This window comes from Lepidothrix coronata, unplaced genomic scaffold (assembly GCF_001604755.1).
Source record: "Lepidothrix coronata isolate B3197 unplaced genomic scaffold, Lepidothrix_coronata-1.0 Scaffold99, whole genome shotgun sequence".
In the NCBI taxonomy this organism is placed as follows: Eukaryota; Metazoa; Chordata; class Aves; order Passeriformes; family Pipridae; genus Lepidothrix; species Lepidothrix coronata.
The window spans coordinates 1,338,138-1,361,996 of NW_016690279.1; the positions used below are offsets into that span (position 1 = coordinate 1,338,138).

General features: G+C 45.1%; 2 long non-coding RNA genes across 2 annotated transcripts; both read left to right on the plus strand.

Annotated features, from left to right (window-relative positions):
• Positions 1 to 218: 218 nt before the first annotated feature.
• LOC108501067 lies at positions 219 to 4,833 on the plus strand. The gene is made up of 3 exons (XR_001876119.1): positions 219 to 304; positions 3,162 to 3,207; positions 4,734 to 4,833. It is a non-coding gene; the product is annotated as an uncharacterized LOC108501067 (long non-coding RNA).
• A 2,428-nt stretch (positions 4,834 to 7,261) lies between these two features.
• On the plus strand, positions 7,262 to 22,177 carry LOC108501068. Its single transcript, XR_001876120.1, has 3 exons — positions 7,262 to 7,421; positions 13,797 to 13,903; positions 22,117 to 22,177. It is a non-coding gene; the product is annotated as an uncharacterized LOC108501068 (long non-coding RNA).
• Positions 22,178 to 23,859: the final 1,682 nt, after the last annotated feature.

Below are 23,859 nucleotides of genomic sequence, written 5' to 3' on the forward strand. Positions count from 1 at the left end.
GTGGGACTCTGGGAGGGTGTCCATGTGCACGGGGGGGTTCTCCCCATCAGCAGCTAACGCTGGGGCTCCAGGGCTGGGCTGTGTCTGTGGGCTTGTGGGGGAGGCTCAAAGAGATTCTTGGCATAAAATCTTGGGTCTTGGATCCTCTTTGCTTAATGGATTGCTCTGTCTCCCCAGTGACACCACTGCAGCTGCAAGCCACAGAGGCACTTTGGCTGAAGTCCTCGTGGTTTAAAGGAGAGAACAGTGGATAGATCTCCTCGGCAGGAGCAGGACTGAATGATCCCTGTCCCCTCCAGCCTGGGTGAGTCCCAGTTCTGCTGACCTGAGGGACACATCTCCCCATGTCCCAGGCTCTGGAGAGGAGAGAATTAGTATGTGCAAAGTTTTCAGTTTATAGAGAAAGATTTGAGGTCTCTGCCCAGGAGGCTTTTTTGTACCTTCTTTGGCTTTTGGAAGTTACTAAGTTTATTTTTGTCTGAGTTGGCCTGTTTCTTTAATATATGGCAAAGGTGGCTAGAATCCTGCATAGACACTTTTTAATATTTCGTATAAACCTAAACAAATACATTAAATAAAGGTCCTTTCACCTCCAGCATGATGGTTCAAATCCAGTCGTGCTTGGGAACAGAACTGTTCAAGCAGTAAAAATAAAACATCTCCTGATTTATGAATAGGAGTGTCAAGCTTTGACTTGTTCTGATTACTGGCATCACATTATTTGTGAACGTTCAGAGAACTGCCAGAAATTCATGGAACACGTTTGTGAATCCCCAAAGTTTCATAACTTCAGCCTGAGCAGTTATTTGCTTTCTGGTGAAGAAGTGGGCTGACTGAAGCAGTCTGACAAGACCAGCTCACTAATGCTCAGGTCCCACAGTAACAATAATGAGTGCAAAGGCTCTTGTTTCTCTTGCACAGCAGAAGGTGGCAATTCTGCCCCAGTTCACACCAGACAATTGCCATTTGCTCTCGGGGAGCTGTTGCTGCTGGTTTGAGGAAGCCAAGGAAGAAGAGATCCAGCTTGACTTTCAAATCTTGCATTGTTTGCTGGGCCAGCTGTTGGAAAAAAATCTGTTATTTGCTTCAAGGCTGAATTGTTCTATTGGAGAAACCATGGCCAAGTAACACCAGGTTGTGGAGAACAGGAGGAGGGGGAAGTGGGGCTGTGGTTCAGAGCCCTGCACAAGGCAGGACACAGGGCTGTTCCCATACAAGTGGATCAGTCACTCTGTGTGTTTGTACCAGTGTCCAAGTGCCCTGAAAAGCACAGGGAATTGGCAAATCCATGTGGATTCCACACCAGGAGTAGAGGTGCCACATCTAGAACCTAAAGTCAAAGCATTTCTGTGCTGAGATGACTCTCTCCCTGCCAGACTCTGCCATTCCAGTGGAAGGTGTCCCTGCCCACAGTAGAGGGATTGGAATTAGATGATCTTTAAGGTCCAACCCAAACCATTCTATGATTCACTTATTTTTTGGGCATCCAAAAGCAATTGGTGAATCCCAGGCTATGGGAATCTCGCTCAAAGCAATGTCAGTGGCTTACAGTGTGTCAGAGCTACCCTGGGACTAATTGCACATGATGTTTTGAGCATTTTTTTAATGTTCTTTTCCTTTTTCTATGATTCTTTATATTTTCTCACTGCTTTTTCTCCATCTGCAGAAAGTAAAATTTAGAAAAGGTTATTATAGCTGCTTTGTCACAATATATAGCACCTGCATGGAGAAGTGGCAGGGTAGGAATAACATGGCATGGTTTGCTTCTGCTCTCACTTTGCAGATGTGCAACTTTAAAATGTTACTTGTAATTTCTGCTGGTGTTACAAATAATAGATCAGGTCCACAATTTATTTGCTGAAGGTTCCAACAGATGTGGTGTAATTAACAGACTGTAATCATTAGGTTTTGGAGAGAGGGTGACACATCAATTTTTTAACTGTTTTTTCCACTTAGAAATACATCCAAGTAGTGCTGCCTCCAGAGGGGTGTGCACATGGATGGATGTACTTTGTGCATGCCATTTTATACACACTCCCACTTTGCTTTCCAAGCATTAACATGTGTAAATCCCTTTGGCACGTGCAGATATGTGCAAGTGGGTTGTGCATCATAGCATTTATTTGCATGTGGAAGAAAGCACATGTGGAGTTGTGTGCACTGGGAGGAAAGCACATGTGGAATTGTGTGCACTGGGTTACACTTGCACTGAAGGATTTTGAATGTTTGACCTTAGGTGGTGTCTCTTCATCTGCAATTCAGTTCCTTTTGCCTTAAAAATAAAGGCAGGATGACTTTGGGTGGAGCAATAGTGATATTATTTTAGGAAATAAACCTTTGAGGTGTGTTGCTCAGTTACACCTCCTTTAATATAGTAACATGAAAACCACAGAGATGGAGAAACCAGTTTTGGTGGGTGCACAGAGGTGCAGCTCAGGGGTGCAGGTGTTGAGCTGATACCCAAGTCTGCAGGGAGCACAACCCAGGGGTCCTTCCTCCCCACACAAATAACCCTGGGGCTGCAGCACAACACCACAGGCTCTCTGTTATGGGTCCCATCTGTTCCACAGACTCGTCCAACCAGTTGAGTTTTGCTCTCAGGGTGTTCAAGCAGGAGGGGCCTGTGGTGCTGTGATGCCCATTCCCAGAGTGATGCAGGAACTCAAAGGGGGGAATCTCCTGGTGGTTCAGGTTAGGAGTTGTAATGAGCTTCTGAGAATGTTAATGCATGTGTTTGAGTTTTGAGGGTGGTTGAAATTCGGGAAAAAAGGTCTGGAGAGAACTGCTTTTCCTTCACCTTTTGGGAGGGTTCTCAGGATTTTGTCCAGTAGCTCCTAATTTCTGCCAGTAAACTCTCTTGGTGCACAGCAGTAAGGGTCATGGCAATATCTGAAAGCATTGCCCTGAAATGGCATTAAAACCTAAGAAATTTCACTGGGGAAGCAGGTGAGAGCCTTGTGGCAAACTGTTGGGTTATCCACCTCTATACAGCTGCCATTGATTATTTAAATGCTTTTTTTAAATTATAAGTGAATGAGAGTACCCCTCTCATGGTACCCACATGGATTGTTTTCTTCTTCTTTAGGAGAAATTGGATTTTTCACTTTGTGTCTTTTAGAGGCTCTGATTCAGGTTTCCTACTGTTCTATCCCTTTCTTTAGGGACAGTGCAGGAGGCAGGAATCTGAACTCCCTGATGCTTGAGAAGGTGAGTAATGACTTGGAGAAGACCTCGTGCGTATCTTTTGATCTTTGGGCTTCAGACACCCCTTCACCCATAATTAACTCATGTGTTGACTGATCACCTGAGTGATCAAGGGAGACTCAGCATGTCAGGGGAAACCAGGAAACTATTACTCTATGGCAAAACAGCAATCAAGCCAACTCGTCTGTGATACAAATCAGATCCCTGCAAGAGCAAGTCACGTAATGGCAAACTGTGCTGGAGATGGATGAGATCCTAAATCATTATCTTCAATAGCATCAATTATGTTTACAGGGTAAGCCCATGGTATCTTCATGGCAAGCACTACATCCAGATAACAGCAGCAGCAGCAACAACAGAAATTAAAATTACAGCCTGAATTTGGGGAGGGGCAGTGCACTAGACACAACTGGCCAATAAATCAAGACCATCCGTGGGTGAGATGGAGGGGAATGGTAATGGTTATCATGCTGTTGTATAAAATGCACATCTTAGGGTATATAGATCATTTAAAATATATATGAATTTGAAATCAGCCAAAAGATATGTCAGGCATTTTTCTTTGTAGAATTATGGTATGTTTTTAAAGCCTAAGTGCTTTTCAGTACAAATTTTAGCATGTTTTGCATTCAAATGGAACATCTACTATACGTGTGAAGCCCTTGCACACACTGACTGTAAAAGTGGAGGGAATCATTGGATTTATAGGTTCTTTTGCACATTCTGTCAAAGTCAGCCCTTCTGCCTAATGGAGCCAAGGAACAGGAAAGGCTTTCATTGCACAACTTTGCATAAGAGAGATGGTGTTTGCTGTCTGACACATCACAACCTGTAAACAAAGACTCAAACCAAGTCTGCATTAAAAGAAGGAACCTCAGCTGGGAAGGGATTACATTAATAACAATTTCTGTAATGTCTTTATCAGCATTTCTGTGGCCAGTTTGTGATAATAAACAGGCAAAAAAAAAAAAGCTCTTGTTTGAGATGGAAGTAAATTCCAGGCTGATATGAGTGATGTACCTCATAACCAGTTATAATTAGAAGGGAGGCTTCTTACAGCTCTGTTCCTCTATAAATCACAGCAGATATTACCCCAACTTGTACAACAACTATGAAATATGCTATGAAATGTGAAATGCATGAAATAGGTTCTTTTGTTGCAATTTCATTCTCAGAAAAGCTCTAATTTGACACAAGCTTATGCCTTTTTTTGACAGGTTTCTTAAAAATAAGGCCCCAATTCCCTATTAAAATTTCCATTTAATAAAGTCTTTTTTTTTTGTGTTTTTTTTTTTTTTTTGTTTGTTTGTTTGTTTGTTGTTGTTTTGTTTTTTTATAATGACAGTTTGTGCAAACTGAAAGCATTGCATATTTGGGTACACAGAATCCCTGGAAGAGCTGATCGAAAAAACTCAAGCCAACCTTGTCTACAGCAGAAGCTTCATCTCAAACAAAATTTTACACTGAAGAAGCCAGAAATACAGGATAGTAACTAAATAGATGTGTATTTTCTTTTCCTTTTCTGACAGAGTCATCTTTGAGCTGGCCTGATGCCCACCTGCTTTATTCCAGATGTGGCCATGGAAAGTCCCTAAGGAAAGCAACCACAGGGAAGAAAGTCTTGCTGGCTTGATACCTAAAAACAAAAGCAAAGTAAGATTCCTTGAGTCTTTTTCTTATATTGATGTCTAAGTTTTTGTCCTATGAATTTTATTATATTTTTAATAGAAGATGAATGAGTTTATGTCAGAAGTGTGTTCTCTGGAAACAGAAGAGCCATCCAGGACTGTTGGTATGGCAGGGCTGTAGCTGCCTCTATGGATCCTAATTTAAAGCTGTAATTGCAGATAAAAACATAATTATATCCCCCAGCCACCTTAACTGAAAGGATTGATTCACAAGAGCAAAGCATGATAAGAACTTCTCTCTGGGCCAAGTGCTCATGGACATTTGAACCCCCTCGTTTGGGCATGGCCTGGATTTGTTCTTGTGTGGAAGAACATCGTGGGCACTGGGGAGACTTAGAAAACAACCATGGTTCCCCTTCTCTCAGAGCAGGTTTTTTGAATGAATGTGTTTAGAGGACCTGAGGAGGAATAAAAGTAGAAGATTGTAGTTCCTCCTTGAATCTGCCCATATTACAGGATATTAAATGTACATCCTGTTAAATACGCCCAAGGTCTTTTATTGTGAGTGATCCTCAGAGAAGATGCAAACCCCACTTTTCCTTAAAGGAAATTGGTGGAGGCTGAAGATCCTGAACCCCCCTTTCAGAAGCGGGCCCTGGAACAGAAGGGAGGGCACTCCCTGTCCTGGCATTCTCTCAGCCCACCGGGACAGGAGTACCTCATCACAACTAGGGAGGGGAACACCCAGGACCTTCAGGGTACCAAAACACTTTCAGGGATCTCAGCCCAAGACACTAGCTCTTCTTTAGCAACCCAGATTATTTTATCTTCAGAACCAAATAACTCTACTTATGGTACAGTCTAACAAACCAGTCATGTCTGCTTAATGTTCTCAGCTTGGAGGAGTAAATCTGTAGGGCAAGAAATATTTTTATAAGTCTGAGATTAAGAGCAATGGGGGGGAAGGCTTACACTATGATTGGCTGTAAAAAGAGTGAGATGTCATTACTCGAGGGAGGGTTCAAATATGAGGGACAAACTTAGCTGCTTTAAAAATAAATTAGTATTTTTAAAGAATTAGACAGAACTCTTGTTTATTAGATGAAACTATCAATTGTTTTGTCTTCCAGAGGTAAACAAAGAGCTGAGGGAGTTTCAATCACTCACTCAGTCTTATGACCTTATGGTCACTGTCCAAAATACCAGCAGTAATGTTCCATGCTGGAGAACTAAGGAGAAGAAAAGCAGATACTCAGCAGGGTTAGCCCAGTGTCCTTCCAAGTAATCCCTTATTTTTCCAAAACATTTCCATATGGGGAACTCTGTCACTGAGCAGAAGCACTGAAAACAGTGTGGTCAGTGCTTTGTGTGGATGCTGATATTGGCTGTTGAACACCCAGAACAGTTGACAGGCTGCAGGGCTGCCCTGCTGGCTGAATGGAGAACTGATGCCTGGGGCTGAAATGTGATTTGTAACATAAACTCCAACCAGCAAACGGGCATCACCATCTGGGAGGGAAGCAGGGAGCTTGGATTAGCTCCTCTGGTGAAGATGAGTACCCAGGCAGAGTCTGAAGAACTGTTGCAGATAAGAAACTCTTGCCCTGAACTTGGTGGAAAACTGGTTCAAAACACAAATTTGCAGGATATACTTATTTATGCAGTGGGCTTGAGATGTAACCCTGAATGTAAATCCATTTTTGCTGGGCAAAGTTGGGATCTGGCTCTCTGCTAACCCTGGAAGCCTAGCTACAGTTCACCAATCCTAGAAAGCAGAGGGACTTACTCTTAAGAAAAATACTCTCTTTTTTGGTGTGTGTGTGGTTTTTTCCTTTTCTTTCATTTCCCCTTTGTTTAGTTTATTTTTTTATTTTCTTAAAGGGAAAATTTGTTGCAATAACACAAAGCCATCACGCTCTCTCTGGTTACAGCTGAGTGACACTACACGGGCAGCAGAATATGTACAAATTAAACTGTAACAACGTCCCGGGGAGAGGCACAGCAACAGCATAAAAATTATCCACAGTGCAATATGACTAATGTTGTGTGAAATGCATTCACTGGCGAAATGATGTCGAGGTGTATCTTAAGGAGTTATGCTGCTGGAGATAATGGTTGTGGAGGGGAGCTGAAGGAAGGGAAGGCGAGTGAGGGCTGAAAGGTTGCAGCGAGGGCAGCCTGGCTGGGAGGAGGCTGGGGCAGGTGAGGGTGAGCAGGAAAGCTGAGCTCCTCTGGAACACAGAACCATGTGCTGAGCACTCAGTGGCACCTTTCCCTCTCACAGCCTGCTGTGGAGGTGTGCTGCTCCTCCTTTTATATGGGCTTTTTGCAAACATTTATCCAGAAACACAAGCTGCACATGTGTTAAATATTCTCTAGCTCCGTTACTTATAGAAATGTCTTTTTTCCCCCCCTCTTTCTAGGTACAAAAGAAAACAAAAATCCCAAAGAGAAGGGACTGATTTTTTATTAGCACATCTAAACGAAGAAATCAGCTCAAATTTAGAGAGAGGATGGCTAGAGTAAACAGTTCATTAAGGTGCACTCACAAGTTTTCATCTCATTCCTTAATCTGAGAGTCTTTTTGAAGTAAGTACATGTTTTGCCTGAATAAGGAACTTGGGTATTGGTAAATTAATTTGATTTTCCTCTCCATTAAACATAGATTTAGGAAAAATACATGTAGTGACCCATTGTAGCATCATGCTTATCCACAGATGTTTATCTAGCACATGAACGTTTTATTTTCAAAGGAATTTAGGGATTGCCCAAGCAAGTCTTTTCTTTAAAATCCAAGTTCCATTTTCCAGAACAGCTGAGGTGAGCTCCCAGCTCACTGAGTATCTCTTACAAACCTAAGTACTTTTGAAAATCAGAGCACTGGTCAGCATTCCCTGGGCAGTGTGTTGCTGGAGTGCAGGGCCTGCTCTCTGGTGCAGTCACAGCCTCTCGAATTACCAGAAAAACAGTGCTTTGATGGTGTTTTTGATTATTTGCTGCCTGGTTGGTTACAAAGAAGCACCTTAGGCTGAAATCATGCAAAGGTTGTTCTTTCTGATGTGTGGGAGCCACGTTAGCCAGTTTTGCTTCTCATTTATTGATATGTACAAAGATGGGAGGTAGACCCAGCCAAAAATGCTGGGATCCAACTATTTTCAAAGCCCTCAGATATCCAGAGGGGGGAGTTCATTTGTCTCCTCCTGAAGATAGTGGGTCCCCATGGAACACTTCAGTGGAAGGCAAAGCTCTCCAGAGATGTGGGGTGTGCTGGACTCAGGGTTTCTGTTCTGCTTCAAAGGCAAAGGAGGAGGGAGTGATGTGATAAAATCAGTGTTTTCAGCCCTAAATCTAACTTGGATCTGGGGGTTCTTTGTGAGCCTTATAAAGCTTTTTCTGCAGCCAACCACCTCCACTCAGCACTGAGCACGTGCCAGGAATTCCCCAGCAAAGGAAGCTGCCAGAACTCATGGAGTTGGGATAACTCTCTGCTATAATAATAATGGCCAGTCTTCGCGAGCAAAGATTTGGGAAAGGCCATAAAACCCGCAGTGCAGGCAGGGCTGTGGTGTGGCCAAAGGGGAACATCCTCAGCCTGCAGCCCCTGCTCAGGGATTTTGCACCCTCTCTGTGCTGCAGTGTCATGCTTTTCCAGGGCTGTGCTGGCTCTGTGCAGCAGGATTTCTGTGTGCCCTGTTCCTCTGGGAGATAAACCTGAGCCATGGACTCTGGGGGCAGGAAAGCACGTTCTGGCTCTGCCAGAGTGTGTGCAGTGATACAGCAAGCTCAGCACTGGGAAGGGGGAGAGGCACTCTGGGGCCTGGGCTGCTTTATAGCTCAGCTGATTCTCTTCTTTCCCTCTTCCGTATCCCCTTAATAGCTTGACAGGAGAAATCCAGGGAAGATACAGCCCTGTGATTAACAGTGCTGGGGGCTGGGGAGGGATGACAGGGAAGTGCAGCGTGGCTACCAGCCAACTTCCAGCAAGAAACAGAATATCTGGCTTCCTCTAATCTCCAGAGGAAAATTAAGTTACAAAAACCTTTAGTGGAAACTTTGCATACGTTCAGTGCCATTGCCATGCCTGACAGGGAAAAAAACCCCTGATGTATTATTTAGTTTATAGTGATACAATTAAAGGCATAAGCTTTCCCACCAGGAATGAAGGGGAAGAAATCCTCTTGAAAACTGAAGACAAAACCCCTTTAAACTCCTTGACTGTTTTGTGCTGTCAGAGCTTTTGAGAAATTCTCCTTTCTGTGTCAATGGGTGGTTGTGTGAATTGTACTTGGGAACATCTTCCCCATGAATTTCTGCACTTGCATCCAGAGCCCTTCTCCTTTTCCCAGCCATTTGTGCTGCTTCCCTCAGGAGCACTGCAGGGCAGGAGAGGATGGAGGTGGGCAGGAGGCTCCCAACTCCCCTGGGCAGACACTGCCCCAGGAAAGGCTTTGGCTGCTCACGCTGCCCCTGAGAGCCAAGGCCCTGCTGCTCATCAAACCCGTGTGTGACACAGAGGAACTGCCCCCCCTCCTCCTGTCTGTCATCAGTGGTGATGAAAAATCAGGGAGTTTGATTTAAAAAAATAGTTTAGGTGTTAAGTGAGCAACAAGTTGGGACCTATGTGTGTGAGAGAAAGCACTGATTAAAATTAAATGGCCTCCTTATTGACAGGTACACCTAAAGCAGTTGGAGCAACCACGATGAAAGGATTACTTACATGTTAGCCAGTTTAGGAGAGGATAAAAAGAAGCTGGATTGGCTGGTTAGATCCCTGCTTCATTTAATCTTATGGCATGTTGATAGATGTGTGAACTGAGGTTTTTTTCATGTCAGAAACACTGAACAAGGGTCTGAAATGGCATCATGTGGCTCAGCACCAAGCATTCCCCTGCCTGGCTGTGCTGTCCTCTTGCTGGTTGCTCAGGCTGGTAAGAATATGGCTCTGTTTGCTCTGAGAGGAGAAAGTACAGCTGCATTTTGCAGTATTTCCCTCTACCTGGTTGCTCCCAACCTTCCTCATGTGATTCCTTCACCAGCCTCACCTGAAGGGAACATTTTCCATGCAGATGAATGTAGAGCCATGTCTACATGCCATTTCCCCTCTGAGCACTTTATTTCTCTTCAGCCTCAGGAACCTCAACCCCAGGCAAAACTCCATGTGGGGCTGAAATTGTACCCTGGCCACAGGAGAGGGATGTGTTTGTGTAAGTGGGCACACACAAAAGCAGATGTGTGCCGTCCAGAATAAAGGAGGCTATTCAGAAGGTCACAAAAAGGACAATTTATGGCCAGTTTCAGCAATTAGTCAGACCAAAGAAGTGAGGTGGGTCAGTATTAAAACCTCACTGTTTTGTTTACTTTAAAAAAGCATCAGGGAGTTCCAGCTGATGAGCAGAAATACTGAGAGAGGGTAATTAAAGAGAAACAATCTGCAGTGTTTCTCTTCATTTTGTTGTGCTCCCCTTACTCAGTGTTGAGAAACAGAGCTGCTGCTTTCTCTGTGGGAGGGTGGTGTGGGGGTGGCTGTGTGGGCACTTGTGCAGCAGGAATTCACTACTCCCTTCCTGCCAGGCTCCTGCACCTTGCAGTGAATTAAGGTCCTTCCTCCAGAAGTGCACCCAGCAGAGCTCCTGGGTCTCAGGCTATAGGGCCATCCTCTCCTATGACTGTTTTTATTGTGCTAATGGGGGAAAAAATTCCTTTGAAAGATTGATAGCTTCTAAAATACCCCCCAGCCCAAAACTTCAACTAAGTTAAACCTCGAGCAGGACCCACGCCCCACAGTTAACCACCTTATGTTAGTATAAATATCCTGTTCCATTTGAACTATTTTGTGTTTTATTCAGGTCCCAGTTCTCCTGCTGCCAACACTTGATTTTATGCCACAGTCTCATGAGTAGGGATTTCACAGATGTTTTTACAGACTCCTGAGCAACCCAAAGCTTTGTGCTATGTGGGACCCTTTAAAGTGCAGGTTGTAGGTGTACAGCAAGAAGGTAAATTTTCCATGATTTTTGTTTTACCTGGTCCATGGGCAGCCTCTTCTGCCTTGTGCATCGTGGGGGTGCCTGGGGAAGCTGATGGATGAGCTCATGTGTGAGGATAAGAGTGAGAGATGGAAAGTGCAGTGGAATGGCTGGGCATTACTTAATGGAAGTATCTTAATGAAAGAAAAGATATTTAAATATGTGGTTTGATTCACTGCAAATTTGTGGCAGTAGATGGGGCCCTTACTGTAATAAAATTCCCTCAAGTAGGGAAGTCTCTTGGGGGTGGTGTGAATATGCAGATACTGGTGTGACTTCTTAAAGATCAGCTCTGACCCGACTGAGGCACTTTGTTGTTTCCATGTAACTGCCCATGAAAAAAAGCCAACACAAAAAGCTGGAAATCAATGTTCTTAGACTTCTGTGTCCCATCTTTTCATTCCACTCTGTCCTAATGTCTTCTTTTATTGTCTTCCTTTCCAAGAAGCTGCAGACCCCCAGGCTCCCTGGTCTTGCTGACTGTGGACAGCACCTGTGTGAGATCAGGGACGAGCGAGAAGGGAAACACATCCCTGGAACAGGATGGGGCAGGACCAGAACCTCACTTTGTGCCACCACGCTGTGGATCCAACATTTCCCTCCTGCAAACACATTTCCTGGCAGTGCTGGGCTGGCCTGGAATCCAGACCTGGTCTGCTCCAGGCAGAGCCATTATCCTAAAGTGCTTTTATTGATCTGTTGACTTTCTGTCTCCCTCCTTCTCTTCCTCTCCTCACCCTGCCAGCCTCCTGAAGACTCATATCTTGTCTCATACAACCAAAGTATTTTAAGGGGAGAACAATGATTTTGAAGTCAGATTAGACAAATTATACTTGACCAGTGAAACCAGATATCCCCTGAATGATGTCTGTGGAAGGATTTGTCTACATTTACAAACAGCCCCTCTTCCTTCTCCTCTTATTTTCCCCCTCTGTGTGTGTCCTGGTGTTCTTCAAACAATCCATGTCAAGGCCTGGTACATCTTCCTTGAGCAGCCTGTTCCCCAGAGGGGCAGTGCCATCCTGTCATGCTTTATTTTTGGTTAAAGAAAGCTATAGTAGTAAATCTATACATGTGCTGTGATATCCAACAGTATTGAAGGTTGAGATTTAAAGAGGGGCCTGAAAGAATTAGTAGTTGATGCCTGTGGAAAGCCCAAAAGAGCTGTGTGCCTTACTGGAAATTTGAGGTGAAACATGTTGGAGTGCAATATATTACAGTGACCTGAGCTGCAAATCCTTTGGAGGTGGAGATAAAGGGAGAAAGATTAATACTGGAGAAAATGTTAACAGTCCTGTGTATTACCAAATACTAAAAAAGGGGTTTGGAAGTTGGTTGATTTGATTTGATTTACTATTTCAGTGTTCATAGTTTCTCAGGTTTCTGGAAAATTGCAATTGCTTCCAAATTACATTGCTCATTAACTAATTGGTTAAGGCACAGGCATTTAGTCAGTGGTCTGAAAAATACACAGGTAAATACTGAACAGTTAAAAAGGCTAAATTTGGTTATAAGAGTGCATTAACTTTTAAAAAATCTAAACTGTGAGGTCTTTCATATGTCTGAATACATCATTATTCATGAATGCAGTATTTGACAGATAAAGAAGTTATCAGTAGTTTATAGTTAGGTGTGCATGTTTATGTATAAATGCTTTATAATGCTAATTTTTTAATGTTGAAACAATATAAGTAAAACCATATTTCAGTAAAAAAACATAAATTCACATTGAACTCTTTTGTTAGGCTGGATGGTATTTTATCCTGTGAGGAATATGCCCATGAAAGTAGTGTGAGTGTTTTCACTGGGAAATATTAATGAGATTAGGGACAAAAACTTCTATGGTCAGATTTATTCCTTATCCAGCTTATTCATATCACCATTAGTTTTCTTCTTATGGAATCTCACGGAGAAGAAGATAAATTAATTTGCACTAATGAAAAGTGTTGCCTGTGCAGTACTGAAACCCTGAAGCTTCTGCTGTTGCTCTTGTAAGGCAGGAGGAGAACCAGCTCTGTGGTCTCAGGTGGGCAGCAGAGCAGGCAGGCCATGGATCGTGGGCTGCAATCAATGGGCAGGGTCTGCAGGCAACCCACTGGGGAAATGTTCATGGAGACAATTCAGCCAAGAAATTGGAATATAGTGAAATGGGGAGGGGGAAAAAGAAATCCAAGTCTGCTTCCATATTACTGGGGAAGCGAAAACATGTTGGTGATAAGTTTCCCAGAGCATGGGATGCCAACTTACAGACACAGGACAATGGCCCTGGAGTGAGTTGGGGTCCAGGTGAGGAGCAGCAGCTCACAGCTCAGGGCAGAGGACTTGGCTCCTTGTGGGGCTGTGTCAGGAACAGTGAACTGTCCTTTGGAGATCACAGGCAGGGAGAAGGGAATGGGAGTCCTGGGGGGAAGAGAACCTTGAAAGCTCGAGGCTTGGCAAGTACCCCCTGAGTCATTGACTGTCCTGGAGAAACCAGAGCAGCAGCAGAGCTCCTGAGCTGCACCCCTGGGAGTGCACACACCTCGGGCACTGGCTGGAGGGAAGAGCCAGAACTGTCCTCCCTCCCAGACAAAGCTCACAGTGACACTTTCTCGTGGAGAAAGTGTAACTCAGTGTATTCTGAACTAGGCACAAATGTGCATTTCTTTGTCAAAACGTAGAGATTTTGAGGCAATATGGTTTTGAGAGGGGGTGTGTCTGGCCAGTTCTGTAGAAATCCTGATCAAAGCACTGGCTCAGTCACTGAGATGCTATTAACAACTGCTGTAAGTAGACTGAGAAGTTTGTTTCTGTGTTTCAAAACCTAATTGCTCAGTGAAACTTCCTGAGTAAACAGGTTTCAGGGCCAGGAGAGGCTCATAACCACGCTTGTCTGGTAAGAGATTGTACAATGATAAAGCTGATGTTAGTTCTAAAAGGTAAATTTGTCTTTATACAGAGCAAGGTGAATTCGTGGACCTCCCTCCTGCAAGATGCTGTCAGGACAAGCTGGGAAGTTGGATGTCTGAGACAGATCAAGATGATTTTCCAACCACCAGCACGCAAGTAAACACACGATGTAATTTGCAAGCAAGGGAAAGCAAGCCAAAAATCACATTTCAAGATATAAATGATGCTTGAGCAGAATTATGTAAAACTCTGTCTCCTCTGACAGCAGCCCTGAGCATGGACGATGCATTTGGTGGGGTGGCACTGCCAAGCTTGCACGTGCCAAGCATGAGCTCAGGCAGGTGAGCTGGTCTGCTGGGGCAAATCCTGTGTGGACAGCAGTCCTCTGCTTGGGGCCTCTGGGGCTTTGCAGGAAAGAACTTTCCTATGGATGGGAATGCAGTGTTTGGGATGGTCAGTGACACAGGACTGGAGGCTGTCCCAGGGAAGAGGATTCTGAACTGGGAACTGCCTGGGTTTTTATCTGCCAGCCAGGTGAGCCAGGCAGCCTCACACCTGCTCTGTCAGATGGAACACAACAAGAGGGAGAAGGAAGGGAAATGTTCTCTGCTAATTCAGGGGGAGGAGAGAGGCAGGAGGAGCCCTGTGCACCTTTCAGCTCACACTGACTTGAGCTGCCAGCAGAGCAGTTGGGAGCTGCAAGGTGTGAATCCCACAGGAGCCCACTGTAATTAAGGATCCTACAAGGTGAAGGGGGGGGGAGAACACTGCAATAAGTTCATCAGCAGCATCCCCATCGACCCCCTGCCCCTCTTGGACACCCTTTGGAGATCTTCAGCGTGTTCTGGGTGTGTTTCAGGGCCAGGAAGCAATGCTGGCAAATGCAAAGGTGTGAAATGTTGGCCAACCCATCCCAAGCGCCCTACGAGGCACTGCAGGGAGCATTACTCTAAGTGGATGATGAGCTCAGTTCAGAGGCTGCGAAGTTAAAGCTTATTACCCTCATTAAGAGATGTGTGTAATGTGGTTTCAGGCTTCTGATATGGTAAACCCAACATTTTCCAAGTGTTTTGTTGTTCTGTCTGTTGTGCTTGGAGGGGAATTCAGTTTCTGTTTTGCATTGGGTCTATTCAGCCCAGAGAAAAGCTTCCTTCACGGAGTTCAGAGTTTGGGATTGCCTCTGAAGGCAGAGGCTGAGTGTGGGGCAATGTGTGTCAGAACCAGGAGGAGTTTCCCTGTGAACAGAGGGAAACAAGGAGCAGGGTGCAGGGATGTTCAGGTGCCTCTGCTGAGAACCAGTCCTGTGCTGTGAGCACTGGGGCTGAAGTGCCAGGCCATGCAGAGGTCCCTGTCCTGTGCTCCTTGGAGCTCTGCATGCCAGGAGATGGGGTTGTGTTTCTCCCAGCAGGGTGTAAATTCAGAAAGACAGCTCAGGTTTAGCTTCCTTTGCACTTTAACAAGCAGGAGCACTGTGGTGGGTGGGGCAGGATCAGGAAGCAGTTTAGGTTTACCAGGTACCGTTTGCACAAGAAGACGTGAGTTTCTCTGCCATGTGCTCCTCATCATCCTCATTATCTGTGCCTTTCCTGTATCTGGGCTCCCACAGCTCCTCCCAGTGATGGAGCACTGGCTCTCCACTCAGCTTGGGAGGGTCAGGTCAGGAGAGGTTTGAGGTGCTCAGCCCTGCAGTGAAGCCCTCCCTGCCTCAGAGGGCTGCAATTGAAACCAGCTGATCCCACGTCCCTTGCAAACATTTCCATTTCAAACCACTGAAGTTTTATGTCTTTCTAGTAAATTTTTTTTCTTAGGCCTCATAAATCTCATAAAGATCTGGAACAGCCAGTAAATCTGGCCATTCAGATACACATTTTCCAGTAAAGAGGATAATGGTTGCTGATGCCACCTCCCCTCCCCAGCCCTCAGCTGGAGGAGTTCCCCTCTCCCTGCCTGCAGCTCTGGCCAAGCTGAGAGAGGCACTGGGCAGGTCCTGTTTGCACCAAGGACTGAGCCACTGCTGCACCTCTGCTGCCTTTGCCACTGCCCCTGCCCAGGACCTGAGCAAAATCATTTGTCCTCTGCACGTCTCAGATCAGGAGAAATAGGTTGGTGCTTCCCTGCTCAGTGGGTTGGGAATGTTGGCTGAACCTTAGTTCTGCTGTGAGAAGTTGCAGAATTCCAGGCTGGGGATCCTCCTAAACATGAGAGTGGACTCTGTCAGCAGGCCTCAGTGCTCCTGCTCCCTGCCCTCCATGCAGGTTGCTCGTGGCTGGGCTGTGGTTGGCTCTAGTCCCTGGGATAATCCAGAGAGGAACCTTTCTACCTGAGCACCCACAGCAAATCCAGCAAAGTCTCTTAGGCTTGGATTTCCAGGTAGGCTTGAAAGGACATGAACTGGAGGACAGCATAAACCCAAGACTCCTCAGACTTCCATTGGAAATACCAGGCAGAAGTGCTGAAGTTATTTAGAAAAACACTCTAGAAATAGAACATTGAAAGCATATTTCCCCTTTATTTGTTGTCTCCCAAGTTCAAACAAGCTTATTTCCTTTCCTGCAATGCTGCTTTTGATAATCTTGTGCCAAAGGCACTGAATCTGTTCTTATTGCTGTCAATAGCAAGATGCCTGTTGCTTTTAATGGTTCAGCTATTAAAGCACTGCACCCCAGTTGTCTGGCTGTGAGCAATCCCAAGCTATCGCAGTGACAATATGGAACCTTTTTCCTCTCTGAATGTTTCTCTGCAAAGTTTGACCATTTTGGCTGGGGTAAAACATGTGTCTATCTGGGATTCTTTCCAAGGATGAGATTTTGACAGCTGTGCTCATGTTGGCAAAAATCCTGACATCTTGTGCTTGGTTGAAATAGCAGATTCTTAGTGGAGAGGGGTGGGAATCCGATTTCATAGATGAACACTTATGAATTGAAGACTGTGAGCCTGGCTGAGCCCCTTTCACTTGGGTGAAGAGGCTGAACCTCCTCTGGGAACAGGGTGGAGCCTCCCTTTCTCCCCCTGCCCACCTGTGGGCACAGATGGCCCATGGGCAGTGGGTTGGAGCTCTCTGTGCCTCTGCCAGCTTCGTGCAGCAGTTTGGGACATGCCTTGGACTGCACCCACCAAAGTGGGAGTCAGCCTGTTTGCAGTACATGCCTAATGATTTTCATTTACATTTTGGATGTTTGGGCACGACTGGGGGTGGTGTGAGTGAGCTTTCAGTGAAAATCCACCTTTGCAGCCCTGAGCAAAGCTCAGCCTGTAATTTATGCTGCAGAGCCTGTGAAAAAGCAAAGCCTTGCTCCAGTCTGAAGCAGCTTGTTTGGGGGTTTTACAATCACTGTTATGATTAAGATGATTGAGTGTTTTTTGTTTGCCTTTTTTTTTTTTTTTCATGGAGTGAAATCTCCATCTTGAACTGGAGAAATATTTCCCACAAACGCTGTAATTATTCAAAGCTGATATGTTTCTGCAGTAACCTTCAATCTGATGGACTGTCACTTTTCTGATGAAGAATCACTTGTTTGGAGACTCGAATTTCTATTATCTCAACAAATAGGGAATGGTGGCTCAGAAAATTGTGTCATGAGGTCACCCAGGTTCTCCACATCAGAGCCAAGGATAAACTGGAACAGGTCTGGTGGAAGGTCATCAAAAAGTTTTCAGAAGGTATTTTGCAAAGATTATATTATTTCAAAGTTTCCAATGGCCAGATAGTTCCTTTATATTTTACCAAGAAAAATAACTTAAAAAAAAAAAAGTAACGAGGTTTTAAAATCACATCAACAATAATTTTCCATGTCTGGTATTTCACTGGAAAACAGAGAAAAATATTTTTTAAAACACAAACAAGATAGTAGTCAAACAACAAACCCCCAAACAAAGCATACCTCCTGATGAAAACAATTCAAACAGTTTTGCTCAGGACAGATTGTAGCTTAGGGTTAGACACAGAAATTCAGATGTTCACCCTTGCTCCCATGGCAAATATAAGGTATTTGATGTAGCTTTTAAAGGAAAATCAGCTAAAGTGGCTCAAATTCATTCTTGCTGTGCATTAAGTGACGTATACAGATATTTACTGTCCATGTGAAAGCACTTGGGTAGCCTTTTCATGCCTTTAGGTGCTCAAGCCTTTTTTAAGTATTTGGGAGGCTGCAGATGCCTGTTATGGGACAGATGAATGGGATTTGAAATGGGTAAATCTGGGACAGCCCAGGACAAGAGCCAGGGGGATGTGTGGGGCAGGCAGGGGAGCTGGAGGTGAGCACTGAGCACAGAGTATTTATCCTTGCATAGGCTGGCCATGCACTGAGTGGCCAAAAAAGTGACCAGTAACTACAAAAATATATGGGAAAAGCTGTAGCCCTTGTGCTTTGCTCGTGGGACCTGTTTGAGGAGCAGAGGGAAGGCCTCTGTGCTGTGTGGGAGGTTGGTGAGTGTGACCCTGAGCGATGCTCAGAGGCCTCTCAAAGTCCTGCCTTAGTGCCGAGCTCTCCCCTTCCTCTCCCACTTGTTTTTTGAACACTAGGGCAAATATTAGCACATCTGGGAGTGCTGGGCTGCTGTGTTTGGAGTGCTTGTAGCACCCCTGTTAGCTTGATTAAAACTAACATCCCCATTTCTACACTGAGAAATTCCAGTGGCGTGTCTCCCATAAATTAAACTGAAATTCCAACTCTGGGTTGTCTTCTAGTTCTGCAGCAGATCTGTTTACTCTGGAATAGCATAAGGCAGATGTCTTCATCTTTGCTGATTCTTAACAGGTCACAGGCATTGACTTTAAATAACTAAAAGCCTTTAAAATAATTTTAACACATGCTTCCCCCTCCCCAACAGACCTTAACCTTTAGCTGGCCTTAACCAGAAACGCCCAGGATAAAATAATCCTAAAACAGAGCATCATAAACCGAGGAGCAGCTTTAAATATACAGTGTGATCATTACCTGAAACCAGGGAAGAGGTTGGAATAATTATTGCTCGTGTTTACACTTCTGTATCTCAGTGGGTTATGTTCAATCCCTTAATGATGATGATTAAAAACATACTGGAAACACGTGGTAATTAGAGCGAGCACTTAACCGTGATTCCGAAAGCACAGAGGTGGCTTTGAAGTGGGACTGGACACAGTGTGTGTTGCCAAAACATTGCCAGAGTCAGGAGCACCCTGCAGCAGGTCCTTGGTAAGCATGGGCACGATGCCCTGTCTGGTTTGGCTCCTGCAGCATCTGCCTCCAGCACCAACCTCAGAACTGCTCCTTGTACGTCACTGAGGCTCCTGCAGCCCTCAGAAAGAGCTGATTGATGGGGGGTGAAGGATCATGCAAATACTCTGCTTTTTAACTTCTGTAAAGCCAAAGCTGAATTTTGGTTTGTTTCTCCATGGGGGACCTTTGGAGGGCGAGGCAGTGTTTGGGAAGAGGGAAGGAGGAGGAAGTTTGGGGTGACAGCGGGTGCTGGTTTAGGCACTTTGCCCTGCCAGGACTTCAGTGTGGGTACTGACATGAAAGGGAATTCTCCAGCCACGAGCTGTAAACCTTGTGTTTTAGGAGTGTTCCTGTGGGTGAAGGATAGGGGCATGTATTGCAGAATGGATTCCTTTGTTTGTTTTCCCCATTTAAACAAACAAAAACACTCCTATTATAATAAGCAAAGAAGGGTGAGTGATGAGGCTTGTGCTGCAAAATCATGTTTGCTGGAAAAGTTGTCCTGTTTTCCATTGCTTAATTTCAGCTGACCAGGGAGGGCATGGAGGCTGGGGAGAACACAGCTACTTTCTTGGATGTATTTTTATGAGCAGTAGAGGGGAGTCCTCCCAGGGGGGAGCTGTTTAGTGTAAGGAGAGCAGAGCTCAGAACAGGTCCTCCCTGTTCCTTTGGGGCTCAAAGAGATTCACTTCTCCTCATTATCCTTTAATTTTCTCCATCATCTGTCTTGATAATTTTCTCTGCAAACCCAAATTCAGTTTCTGTGCCCATACTGATGCCACAGAGAGCACATGCTTACACCGTGTTTCTCCCATTTGGGTGGTGTTCCTGTCCCCCCACAATGTCCCCTTGCAGGCTGTCACTGAGACTCAATACACCTAAAACAAGGCTTTTCCCCACAGTTGTGCTCTTTCTTAAATATTGTGGACACCCTTATGCTCCTGCCTGTCTCTCACACCTCTGGGGATTCCCTTTACCTTGTGTCTCTTTAGGTTTGTGCCTGCAGGCACTGTTGAACTGGCCACTTGTTTCTGTGTAGCCTCTCTAAAATATTGCCCCTCGTGTCCCCTGTCCTGGCTCCCAGGCCTGCTCAGGCTGTCACTGCCATGCTCCTCAATCACTGTTACAACAGGGCTAATTCTGGCCTTGGCAAATCCCATCTCACCCTGTTCATGCCCACTCTTTATGCTCAAAAAAATAATCACTTGCCTTGCCTGTCCATCACTCCTCCTGCTGCACCTCCCTTGCAAGTCTTTGCTCTTGGTCATATCAGGCACAATCTACTCATCCAACATTCTGCAATTCTGCTTTTGGGTCTCCTATCCCTCTGCTCAGAGATCACTGATGGTGGCAGATGGAGGGACGTGCAGAGAGTGGAGTTTGTTTAGGAGAAGATGCAGCAATATCAGGAGTCCACATCCAACTCCACTTCTTTTTCCTTGTTGGGGTGTTCCTTGGAGGAGCCTGACATTGTACATGGAGTGTCCCATGCCCTGGCCTGTGCAGGACAGGATCAAATTGCTCTGGTAGGGCTTTGCAGCACACTTGGAGCTGTATTCCAGCTCAGAATCTCCTGCAGCTCCCAACCACGTGGGACCAGTGTGAGCAACAGACTTCAGTCCATTTTCTAAATGAGAGTTTGTGCTGCAAAGCCCAACTGCTGAGCAGTTCCTTTTCCTGTGAGAGGGAAGAACTGTGGTGAAAGCTGAAGGAAACCCCTGCTGCAGCCCCGTGTTGGGAACAAAGGTCACTGGCTCTGCAGCAGCCAAGTGTGCAGCCCAAGGCCAGTGAACACCTTGAGCCTTGTCCCGAGGCTCTGGGGCCTTTCACAAAAGCTGGGCAGGATTCCAGTGCTGAGCCAGAGGAAGGACACTTGGCCCGTGTTGCACCTGGGGCATCTCAACCTTATTGCAGTGTCACATAAGGCTTTGTCTGGGTTTATTTTATTTAATGGCCTTTTTTTTTTTCCTGGTTATACTGTCACAGGAAATTCTCACTGTTCTATTACCTTTTTCCTGCCGGAACTAGCCTTAAAATATAATGAATAAATAAATATACATACATATAAAAATATGCAGACAGGAAAGCCATTCAGATCTGCAGAGGCCTTGATAACGCTGCTGATGAGGTTGCCAGCTTTCCCTGTGTCTGAGCTGAACAATTCCCCACCACCTCCCCAACTCCTGGGAACTCAAGGGGAGGCAGTTGTGAAGCTTCTAATTCCGAGTACAGGTGTCTGGTTTGAAAGACACCACATGCCATGTTTTAATCTCATTTAGGAAAAAGGTAATTAAATAAAAATGCAGATGTGTTACAGTCACAGTTCCTGAACATCTGAAATGCCTGTCGGGTTTAAAAAAGTAAAGAATAAATCTCTCTGGAGGAGCACTGTCCTCTCCTCTGTTGTAATATTATCCAGTATTAGTATTTTAAATAAGAGGAAGAGTTTAGAATGTCAACATCTGCTCTTACCCATCTCTTTACAGCAGGAACATTGTGTTTAAAAACAAACAAGATAGGAATGCCTGAGCTCTCCTCATTATTCTGTGTATCGAAATATTCCTGCCAGTGTTTACTTGTTGCACGTTCTGCTCCATCATTTGGTGTTCTCAAGGTGCTGTAGATCATCCAAAGCAGAGCAGTTGTTAGACCTGCTCAACTCTGTCATAACAACTCGGGTACTCACTGATCTTGCTCTTCTGAATTCTTAACTTGAAAAGTGTAAATGCCACTATATTCTGGATAAACTGCTTGAAAAAGATCATTTTGCAAAAGATTAGTCAGCTTTAGGATGGACTGTTCCCTGGGGAGCAGTAATGATGATGGTAGCAGTGATAACAATAAGCTTACCACAGAATTCGTCTGGTCTCAGGCCAGCCCAGTATTTAACCCCATGCTCAACTCCTCCAGTGTGTTTGCATCCCTGCTGAGCAGAGTTAAGCTCATCCTTCAGCTCTTTGCTCCATTGCTGCTGGATTCCAGCACATGCTGCTCCTGTTGTTTGTTTGAGATGTGCTGTTTCTGGGTTTGACCAGCCAGAGTAAACCTTTGGGATTAGCAAAGGCTGAAGAATGGCTAATATATTAATTATTCATTATAATTTAGGAAGTTACAACATATATTGCGAGGTTTTTGATCTCTCCTTTCCTCTGTTTAACCCTTTTTCTCTAGTGCTACCTGAGGTTGGGAGATCCACAGCTGGGAGTGGAAACTCTTGGCCTTAGAGAAGGAGTACAGAGGTGCCAAGCCTGGCTGGGAATCCTGCTGGGAATCTTTCAGTAATGCTGGGGAGTTCTCCTAAAGGTACTATTTCTTTGAACTCTTGCTTTTGTTGAACGAAAAATGAACCCCAGAGCGTGGCTTCTTTAGAGAGGTGCAAACCCACACCTTTCTAGTCCTCCTGGTGTGATGGAGGAGACCTTAAAACATGATGTGGTTATTGTGTTCTAGGCTCCAAAATAAAAAAGTACATAAGAAGTTTCTTACACTTCTTATTAATTTTTCAGGATTTTCAAGCCAATTTCAAGCCTTTTTGAGACCTTACAAGTTTTGAGCACTTAGTGTTGGCAATTCCTTGAGCCCCTTAAGCCAAGCTTGTGGGAAATCTGATTTTTATTGAACTTTTTTGAAAATTCATCCTTCCTTACTGCTCTGAGCATTATAGAAACACCACATGAGAAAGAGTGAGGGCTTTAAGGCCTGTACCATCTAAAATGATTGTCACAGAGTAGGAACTCCAGCTGCAGCAGGTTTTATCCTCTCAGACCCCACTCTGCAGCACTTACAGAGGAGCAGAGCCCTGTGTCAGCAGCAGCTCCTTGCACAGCTCAGTGATGCTGCAGGTCTGAGCTTCAGGCTGCCAGGGGGTTCTCAGGGCTCTGCCTGCTCCTCACCTGGGTTTGCAGGCACAGAATCACAGAATGTGCTGAGTTTGAAGGGACCCACTAGGATCATCAAGTCCAACCCTTAACCCTGCACAGGATCATCCCTGAGAGTCACCCCCTGTGCCTGGGAGTGAGAGCAGCAGTGAGCTGGGGGAGCAGAGGCCCAGCAGTGCCCTGAGAGTGCCAGCTTTCCAACTGGACTCTGGGGTTATCCCTAAATGCCTACAAATACATCAGAACCCTGCCATTGTCTCAACCAGACTTTGGATCGGGGGCTCTTAAGCAGAAGAACAGCACATCTTCTGTTTGTTCCACACTCCTATAATGCTTTTAAAAGAAAAGAAAGAAAAGAGAAAATCCCCAAACACAAAGCTGAAATGTGCTGTGAGTTTTGCCCTGACAGCCAGAGGTGGAAGGGATGGTTGGCCAGGATTAGAGTCCCAGGCTTTGAAATCTCCTCCTGTGAGTTATGGCTGCGTGTCAGGAGCAGTAAGCAAAGCAAAAGGCAGTAGCTGGGCTGGTGTTCTGCTCAATTGCCTGGGGCCCCAACTGAAATTTAATAAGCAAATGTAAGATTTTAGTGCTTTGGAATGGAAACTTTATGGCAACTTCTTTCTGCAGCCCCTGTTGCAGTGATGTATTGCATGTCTGGGTTGTGCAGTGCACCTGAGTGCTGAATCCAGCTCTGCTGTTGTGCTCTCAGTCCTGCCTGGGAATTCCTCTCCCAGACTGGAGCCAGGGGAATCTTCAGATCCCAGAGCAAACTGGTGTTGAATACAGTTATGGCTGGCATGTCTTCGCTGCAGCTCCTTGCACACGTAGGATGAGAATCCGAATGGCTGTGCCGGGTGGGGGAATCTCTGCTGGGGATTTTTTGAAATCCTGTGTTACCAAATCATGTTCAGGGATTGCATATGGAGAGTAGATCCTGGCATGGGGGATAAGAAAAGAGGGGCATGACTTGTTTCAGTGCTGTTTGTCTTTATTCTTTGGGTCATTCTTCAGATTTCAAAATACAGAGGTCTTCTAT